Genomic DNA, 10,470 nt, shown 5'->3' with positions numbered 1-10,470 from the left:
TATTCAATAATATCAAGAGACATGCTGTCATAATCCAACACTTTCCCGAAATAAGGTCTAAGGCAGGAATTATAGAAATTTAGCATGCTCGACACCCGAACCCCTCCATACTCAAGCAAATCAATAAACAATTGCCTAAACATGCTCAATCTCACGAGAGAAAACCATAGCCTACCTGAAAGCCGATCACGCGTGCTCCAACTCACGGTACCGGATCTTTTCCTCTCCGAACGGTCTCCAAATGCTTCCCCACTAACAAAAGGTTAAACACCTCGTCATTACGAATATATTGACACTAAAATTATATTTTTCGGAGACGGACCCAAAAATCGGGTCTAAAACGGGATTGTGGGGCCCACAATTAGAATCTCGAAATCGAATCCGTGGAAACGTCCCAAATACCTTACTAAACTAATACCCCAAAATTTAGCACAAACAGATGCTTAAAACACCGCAAATCAGCCACAACAATTAAAAGTAGCAGCCCCTAGATCACCAATTTCCAGAAAAACGAGACCCTTTCAACCCAAACAGATTATACCACGACGATCCTTGTGAAAAACTCTACAAGTTAGCCTCAAGAATAACTCAAAACGGACTTACGATGATTAAGATCTCACATTTCAAAATTCAACAACAAAACAATCCGGAAATCACCCCTGGCAGTGGCTAAAAATCGATTTCTTACCTCAAATGAAGCCTCCCCTCGCGTTTCTGAGATCACCGCTAGATTCCCCTCGAAATTCTCTTGAAGTTTGCCTTTTGAATCACTTAATTTGGACTTAAAATGAAGGAGCAATCTTAAGTTGAAGTTGGATGAAAAATATGGACGAAATTCGTCCTAAATTCTGGAAATTTCCAGATTCCCACTCCTCTGCCACGTCACCGCCGCGTCAAAATTCTACAACCCTTCAAACTTAAATTTCGATGTTTCGGACTCGTTCGAAGTCAGAAAAATACTAACCTTATATGGAATCTGATTGGAAACGATATTTCGAACACAACGGTGAAGGCGAAATTTCCATTTGGAGCTCGCTTCGATGAAAAGTGGGTCCCACACCCAGTATCATTTTGAACCAGATTCCACAATTGCCATCTAAAGCCTCGGGAAGTGAACAAAAGGTCGTTCTAGACCAAAATCAATATTCCGAAGCTAACCTAGCTGTCAGAATTTTCATCTGAGCACGACTTCCAAGAAGGTTGACCAAAGTCAACTTTTCAAGTCATTACACCACCTAGCTCATCATGTATTGAAGTTATGGTCGTTTGAAGTTGACTCAAAACTCACAATTTAAGACTAACTTGCAAAATTCTCAACTTCACTCTTTCCAATTTAGTTCTTTCACAAATTTAACTCCTTCTAAAACCGAGGTGTTACATTTTGGGGTAAGATTCCTTCATAATAATGACTCTATTAGTTCTAGTTTATACATATATGCAAACAGAGTATGCTAATTTTAGAGGTCCACAAAATATATTGATTTGTAGACTTTATTAAGTCCAATTATCAAATGTTGCTTAATTTTAAATTTTGAAGTATCAATTTATTTATTGTGATGATTAGTGTTAACCTCTAGTTGCTTTATCTTCAAATTACACTTTAAGAAATATGTTTTTTTAACTAGCAATTAATGAAGTTAATGCTGAAAATCAATTTGTTGGTCTTCTAATAAGTAAATAATTCTTAAAAAAAATTAGTTGAAAAATAACTCTCAGAGTCACCTATTAAGATCAGTTTTGTTTCATTAAGTAAAGGTAAAAACTTGTATATGATCTTTTGAAGTGTTATTATGATTAAATTTATCAGTGCTGTTAATAACAAAGTGATGATATTTTAAAGGTTCAAGGCTGAATTTTATTTTATTTTGAACTATATATAATGTTATTGATTGAGGATAAGACAGTGCATTCAAGTTTCATCGCACCAAAAGGAGAAGACATCAATTAAAGTTCTAATGCACCATAATGATAATAGTTTGAATTCAAGTCCCATCATATTTTGACCTAAAACATCTTTATATGGATAAGACAATGGTCTAAAGTCACATTGCAATATATTGATGATATAATGATTACTGAGTAAATCGATATGCTCTTGATAAAAATAGTGAAGCCCGTCTCATTGAATATGGCTCCATTTTTTGAAGTGAATGTGATAGCAATAGATTAAAATTCTTAAAGATGACATGATAATTCTGTGATTAAACATATGAATATGGACGATAAGAGGCAAAATAATAATAGTCATCATTGTGATAATTATTTTAAAAAATAATATTATGAGTTCTTAAAATGGTGCATCAAAGAGTGAAGGTAATTTTTGTCATCAAATTTGATATGAAAGGTATTGGGCATGCGATTGTTGTGCAAACTAATTTCATTTTATAAATCCTTCATCAAAATAAGGAAATATAATGTGGTGGTGCACTTGTCATTTCAAAAGTGATGTTGAGGTCTGTCATGTAAATATGAAATTTTTTAGAGCATGGTAATGAACTTCTAATGAAAATTATGAAGCATACACATATGATTATAGTCAATTCTTTTAAGAGAATGCGACTTGTGCTAAACATCTTGAATGATCAATCATTCTTGAAAATGAATGTGTCAAGAGATGGTGAAAATTTTGAATAATGATTTGCTCATGTATAATTGAATAAATGTCACAATTCATCTCTACGGAATGTTTGAGAGAAAGAAAGAATTAAATTTTATTTTGATATAAATGGTCATTTGTCAAGTACTTTTAAAACATCACAAATATTGTAGTATGCTTTATTATGAACAACCAAAAGGGAAAAAGAAAAAAATAATTCCTGACCGCACAAATTTATCATTGATATGTACCTCTGTACGTCAAATATATTTTTCCAGGTATTGAAAAAGAAGAATAAGAAGATATTAATTGAAAAAGTAAATTAAGAAACAAGCTTTGCCTATAATGATTTTGACTATGATAATGATACAAAAAGTTTCTCCTTGAAGAAAATGTTCACCACATAGACAATGTTATGAAATGTGTGGTAGTATCTAAAGTTTTGTAGAGCATCAGTGAAGCAATGTTCTACTATCCAAAGAAATAAAATTACTTATGATATTGAAATTGTAGTAAGTCTCGAAAGAAACTTTTAAATTTTTTTAAAAAATAATCAAAGAAAAAGTTTATATTGAGACTGTAAAATATGAAAAGATTCAAGATCTTTATATTTCTACCATCAAAATAGGTTATAAATATTTACTATTAACATGCCTGCACGATGCACGGATTATATTCAAGAAAGTAATTATAATTTACGTCATAAATAAAGATCGAACATTAATTATACATTTCTCTATATGAAAAATAATTTATTTAAATTAGTATATCAATGAATGAAATTTTTAAAAAGCAATTTTTAGCACTTCTATAAAAAATTGAAGATTTTATGTCTGAATTTACGGTCAACATTATAAATTTTGACTGTTTAAACTAAATTGCACTATGTAAATTGGGGTAGGGAAAGTAATTATCTATGCAAGAAGAAAAATTCAACCAAGTACTATCTATGCAAATAACTCTACTTAAAATTTAATGCTAGAAATATGATGAGATTCTCAAAATTTTAAAAGTTATTTGACTTAAGAAAAAGATTTCATTACCCTATATTATGATACTTCTTGTTTTTTTTTATAAACTTGGCATTTTTTTTTCTCAAAATAAGGGAATGGTATGAGAAATTTTGATCACGAATTTATGATAGTGAGTAAAGCAGCTTAAATATTGATACAAAGAATATCTTTTAACCAAACAAATAGGTTTCTTAATATGCAAACTGTATATAGACAATTATTTTATACTAGGTAAATTACCCATGCTTCGCAAGGGATTGGACTTTTTTTTATTAAGCTTACATATGATCAGTCGGTAATATTCGTATTTTCGATACATACACTACACTGTCAAGAACATTTTATCTTAAGGTAAAGCGTTCCTCCAAAATCTTAAGGTGCTATATTTTTTTAATTTTCATTTTTGTTATACAAAAATTATGAGTCATAGAGATTTTAAGTATAATAAAGAAGTCTAAGAAAATCTCCCTGGAAATAGTTGGTCAGAAGTAATGAAAATTTTCAAATTCCAAGAAGTTATAAAGAATAACATCAGATGTTAAAAAAGAGACCAAAAAGCGTTGAACAACAACACTCCCAAGTAAAGTGGAACATCACGTCCATACAAGATCATAATTAACTAAATTCAAATGGATGACCTTGGACTCCTTTCTTATGAGCTGTAACACCTCACTTTTTGAAAGAACTAGAAATACTAGGAATTGGAAAGAAGCCATTTTTTTTTTTGGAAATAATCAAATTTGGAAAGTTTGACAAAGTTAAGTTAAGTATGAGTTTTGGGATGACTTTAAACGACCATAAATCCTAGCTCAGAAAGAGTTAGGTGTGCTACCAGATACTGTAGGAAATATCTTTGAATTATCTTTCCTACGCTATTGAGTTTGCTCAATTTTGAGTTTGTATGAAGGAGGTGTCCATTCTAAGTTGGGCTGTTTATATGAGGAAAGTCAAAACCGGATTTTAGAAGGGTATTATGGTCTTTTCACTACCCAATTAATTAAATTCATTTTTGGTAATTAAGTTGGGGACAAAACTGATTGGATTCAGTTTACGCTTCATAAAAATAAGTTAGGGTTTTGAGAGAAGAGAAAAGAAGAGGAGAAAAGAGGAGAGGATCAAGGCGTTCATCAAGGTTCTTGAGTTTTATCGCGGATTTTCGTCATGGGTTTGATCCCTAAGAGGTATGTAAGCTTTCATAGTGTTGGGTTTGTTCACCCACATGCCAATCATATTAATTTCAGCATTAAATTCGTTCTAGAAAAATGAAGGTTTGATGTTCTTGAATTGTATTCTTGAAATTGGCTTCCGCTTTTGAGTTAAGATGAGATTGATGAGTTATTGAGGAAATCGAATCGATTTTAGAGTTTTGTTTGATTAGATTTTGGGTACATGTATTGGGTATCTGAATCTAAAGAGAAATTGAGAAAAAGAATCGAATCTAGGCGAATTGGGGTTAGAAAATGAGAAAGAAAAAATCGGACAAGGAATAGGTACCAGGTCCGTGACGCGGACCTATTCCTTCAGTGTGAAAATTTTCTTTCCGCATCGCGGACATCACTGTTTCAAAAATTATTTTGACTGAACATTTAAATTCATCTCTGCGTCACAGACTTGCTCCCCAGACATTGTTTTTCAACCGTTTCTCATGTTTAACTATCTAAAAACACTCCTAAACATCACGAGATCTTTCCTATCACAAATCACAACTTTGAATTCATAAATCAAATTCAAGGTAGAGCTGAGAGTCAAGTTTTGAGAGTTCTTTCAAACATTTTTGAGAAAGTCCCTTTGAGTCCTTTTGAGGAGTCTTCTACAATTTCTAATAACTTGTTTCAAGACTCGATTAAGTGAGTATGAGAATGAGGAGAACGTATTCATGAGTCTACTTTATCATCACGAGATCCTTCATATCATGAATCATAACTCTTGAATTCATATTTCACATTCAAGAGAGAGTTAAGAGTAGAGTTCAAGAAAGTCTTTGAGTTCAATTGTGAATCCTTTGAGATCAACTATCGATTTGAGCTAAGTTTTGAGGAAGTAAGTTTAAGAATGAGAAGAATCAGATATGAGTTCCATATTGTTATGTAGACCCTCGAGTCGAGTTGTTCATACCCATAAATTCCTCATGAACTTTAAAAATTGAGTACATTTGAGAGAAGTAGTATATTCAGGTTCTAAGTCTTAAGTATTGAGTTCCTAACTCTTCTGAAATGATATTCCTAATCATGTAACTATTACATATTACCCATGAAGTCCTTGAGTTGAGTAGTTCATGCCCATAATTCTGCATGAACCATATGAGTCGAGAAATCTTAAGATGAAGAGTATCATTGAGTCCTTTAGTTGAGTTGTTTATGGCCATAATTCCGCATGAACCTTATGAGTTGAGCATTCTTGAAATGAGTAGTATCATTGAAGTTCTTGAGTTTCGAGTATCGAGTTCTTTGCATGGTTATTGAAAACCTTGAATTGAGTCGTTCACGTCCATCATTCGGCATGAAACTTATTTTGAGAAGTCTTCTTTTACAACTTTTTCTAAACTTATTTTAAGACTTGAGCACTTGAGTTGAGAAAGAGTAGAGTCAAGTTTATTTTCCTAAAAATGATATAAGGGAACTATGTATTCCCAAGAGTAAATGTTTTCACATTTAAAAGAAGAGGAAACTGAGATTTCCAAAAGAGTGTTAGCGCAGGTGGGTAACATCTCTTTTTAGAAAAAAGATTTTGAGTAATAATATGAAACCAGAGAAAGAGTTATGTTTTTAAACATATGAGCTGAGTATATTTTGGGAGTAGTATTGAGCACCGTTATGGGGGAGAGTTGATACAACTCACAGCCCCCATAAACCATGTAGCCAACGTGGGTAGAAAGGATCATACTTTTTAGATGATTCCTTAGTATTTTTTAGCACAGACTAGTGGATCCACTTAGTTTAGAGGTCTTATACCTTGGCAAAGTATAAGACTATTCTGGCAGCGTGGGTGAGACGATGTATCATCACATAGCTCATAATGATAGTTGTCGATTAGAGAAACTCCCCCAGAGTTATATTGTATTTTTATATACACACTGATTATTATTGTATTTTCCAATACATTGAGTTGCTATCTACAGTTTTACAACTTTCCATATATATTGGATCTTTTACCATAGCTTTATCCTTGAGTATCATGAGTTGAGTATTTCAAGTTGAGTATCTTGAGTTGAGTACCTTCGAGTTGAGTATCTTGAGTTTATCTGTGCTTCATTGTGTCAAGTAACTTATTGTTGAGTTTCACTGAGTTGAGAACCTTATTATTGAGTTGAGTATCTTATCCTTGAGTACTTCTGAGTTGAGTAAATTTGAGTAGTTTCGAGTATCCTTGAGTATTCCTTGAGTTGAGTAAGTTTGAAAAGAGATAAGTATGTTTCCTTTTTATCATGTTCAAGCTTATGTTATGCTTTAGAATTCCCCTTACATGCTCGTACATTCCACGTACTGAGCCATTTGGCCTACATCGTTTCATGATGAAGATACAAGTATTCAGGGTCATTAACATGAGCTTCTTGATACCACATGGAGTTCGAGTTAGCTATGGTGAGCCTCCTTGCTTCCGGAGGGTTCCACTTTTACCTCCAGTTATATCAGTTGTTAGGAGGTCATGGGTCTTGTCCCGACATCTATCTTTGTCATTTAGAGGTTTCATAAATAGACTGTAGAGTTTTAGAAGTTTTTTTATTTATTTTATTAAATGTTTTAAAGACTTAAGTTGCCTATTTTATGGCTTTGTAATTGAGTTCCATAAATTTTTATTCAGTTTTTAAGGTTTGTATGCTTGAGTTAGTCTTCCGCTTGTAGTCTATCAGGATGAGGGTTCGCTTGGGAACCAACAATGGTTCTCGAGTGCTGGCCACGTCCAAGGTGTAGACTTGGGTCGTGACATGAACCTCCATCAATCTCTTTTTTATTATTGTATGCCATATCAAGTATATGCTAAAAATTACCCAAAAATTGTTATTATCATAAATGTTTTTTTGTCATTGTCTCTATATAGTCATTACTATTTTTAAGGTTTCATATCATCGGCCCCAACTTTTTTGAATTAAACCATAGTTATTGTTATGGTTATAGTATGCAGTTACAAAGAATTAATGCAATTATAAACCAAGCAGTAGGTGGCATCTGAATGTTCACAATGGGATATTCTTAACCAAAATTTTGACACATAACATATTAAAATCTCACAGTATAATTTTGTGAGCAGTTGAACTCACAAATATCCAAAAGTAATAATAAAGACGAGCTTACTTTCCTAACAATCAAGAAGAAAAAGGCATGTTGCTTAGAAGTAATACCTAGAACCTGAAAAGTCAATGTATCAAAATATCTAACAATGAACCAAGTCTAAACATGAAGGGATACAACCCCAACTAATGTACTAATAACTAATAGAATAGTCTATGTCCAAAATGTGGACATAGAAGAAAGGAGAACTCATGGAAGCCCGAAAGAATTGGCTCACCCTTGAATTTGAATGACAATCACTGATCTCCTAAGCGCGGTCTGCAGTAGCCGCTTAAAGATGCCCTATACTCAACAAAAATAAGAGCAAATGCAGTATCAGAACACAACCACAGTGTACTGGTAGGATCACAGATCTATCCCACTAAATAAAACATACATAAGTCATCACAACAATATAATCACATGGATATAACAAACATATACAATATTATTGTAATGACCCTAAAAATGAACTAGTGAAACTAGAGCCTAACGTGTGTGCGTTTGTGTTTGCCATGAGTTTAGAAGTGGTTTTATGTTGTCCCGAGTCAAGGTTAAAGGGTTTTGGTGTTAAACATCAAGGTACGACTCCCCTTGGACCAACCTAGGGGTCCTTGAGGAGGACCCTAATTCTAACCCCTAAGACCCTTGAAACCTCAAGGAAGCCCCAAACTTGCTGGACCATGGAAGGGGACCATGCCCCGTGGGTCAAGGCCCCCAAGTGCAAGCCACAACCACCATTGACAGATGAGCTGTACTGTACGTCAACCCATCCATGGTCCATGGATGGGGGTCCGTCAATTGGACCTGGTTTGCTGTTAAGTGACACGGCCAAGCTAGGGGTGAATTGGTAAATTCACCCCAAGTCCTAATTAGTGTGGGGTCAATTATTTTAATTATTTTAAGGTATTTTAAGAGTATTAAAACATTAAAACACTCATTTAGAATTCATCTCTCAAATCAAAACCCTTCCCTCCTAAAAGTTCTCTCTAGAAACTCCATTGGAGATCAAGGTCAAGATCAAGCTAGGGTTGGGCATTTCAAGGTGTTTCTTCTTCAATTTTCGTGAGGAATCAATAGAATGGTATGGTGATCCTTTATATTGGGTTATTATTCACCCTAAAGTGAATTTCAAAGAAGTTTCAAAGGTTTCAAGTTCATGAAAAACCCTAGGTTTTACTCAATCTCATGGAATCTTGCATCAAACGTTTTCAAATGATAAATTATCATTATATTGATGTTTAATTGATGATTTAAGATGAAAACACTCTATGAAATCATGATTTCTCTCAATTTCTAAATTGTGCCTTTATGAAGTGGATTTGTTGATTATGAATGAATGTTGATGGATTTATGCCTAGATTAATTTAGATTGTTGAATTGTATCATCATCTATGCCTAATTATGGTGAATTGATGGTAAATTGAGGATTTGTGATCATATCCTTGAATGGGCAAGTTTGACCTAATTACTTGTTGAAGTGGAATTGTGTTAGGGATATTGATCCACTTGAAAGGTGGAGGTGTTTACTTACTATGTATATTGTGATCATGGCCTTGAAGGAATAGTTTGAGGAATTGAAGTATTATCATGATATTGTATATGTGAATGTATAATGTGAAGGATTTCCATGTGATGTCAATGATAGAATGATGATCATGTTTAGAAGCTAATTGTGTTAGGATTGAATGTAATCTCTCTATTAACACTCATGAATGTTGATGGTGGCATGTGAAAGTTTCTATAAGGTGATGCTGTATATCTTGAATTGGTAGGTTTGTGCATCCTTTTCTTATATTGGTGAATGTGATCATGAATGAAGTATCTTGAATTGGTAGGCTTAGACATCCTGTTCTTATATAATGAATGTCTCATGTCTTAATGTCTTGGATTGGTAGACCTAATGTTGGTAGCCTTTTATAAATGGATGAATGAATGTTTAGAATTGGGAGAATTATATTGGTAGCCTTTCTATAAATGTCTAATGAAGTATTCTAGGCTAAACCTTGGATTGGTAGACTTAATGTTAGTGGCCTTTCAGAAGGAGTGTAGGTGCTAGTATGAATGTAACACCTTGGACTGGTAGACCTATTTCTAATGGCCTTTTCTTGTGTGTGTGTTAAACCTTGAAGTGGTAGACCTAATGGTGGTGGCTTCCTTCTTGTGAGAAATGATGGACTTAGAGATAGTAGACCTAATAGTGGTGGCTCTCTCTAGGAAAGTTAATGAGCTATCCTTAAAGTACCTTAAAACGGTAGGCCTATTGGTGGTGGCCCTTTCTTGGGAAAAGTAATTTGGGTTGGTAGGCCTAATATTGGTGGCCCACAATAGTACACTAATGTTAATGAAACTACTCTATGGGAATGTAGTCTAAGCACTGAGAGGATATGGTTAGATGGAGGTTCTCCTAATGTTAGGTCGGATCTCAATGAACATCTTTTATATCCCATAACTATGTGCCCACATAGGTCCTAGCTAATGTATCCACCTATGCTAGATGAACCTGTCTTCCTTCGGCAAGGAGATCACCTCTTTTGAGTGTGGGGCAGAACACCGGATTCCATGTCTAGCTTTCATGTCTTTGTCGGTTAAA

The 10,470-nt window shown here is 33.9% G+C and overlaps 1 long non-coding RNA gene across 1 annotated transcript in view; it reads right to left on the bottom strand.

Annotated features, from left to right (window-relative positions):
- Positions 1 to 814, bottom strand: part of LOC125874743 (uncharacterized) — a 7,057-nt gene extending 6,243 nt beyond the window's left edge. Inside the window, exons 1-2 of the long non-coding RNA XR_007447301.1 lie at positions 689 to 814; positions 176 to 252 (exon numbers count right to left, since the gene is read on the bottom strand). This is a non-coding gene — a long non-coding RNA (uncharacterized LOC125874743). The remainder of the gene's footprint in view (positions 1 to 175; positions 253 to 688) is intronic.
- Between the last annotated feature and the right edge of the window lie 9,656 nt (positions 815 to 10,470).

The sequence above is a fragment of the Solanum stenotomum genome, chromosome 8 (genome assembly GCF_019186545.1).
Source record: "Solanum stenotomum isolate F172 chromosome 8, ASM1918654v1, whole genome shotgun sequence".
In the NCBI taxonomy this organism is placed as follows: domain Eukaryota; kingdom Viridiplantae; phylum Streptophyta; class Magnoliopsida; order Solanales; family Solanaceae; genus Solanum; species Solanum stenotomum.
The sequence above is the reverse complement of the archived record's forward strand: the minus strand, read 5'-3'. Positions and strand labels throughout refer to the sequence as shown.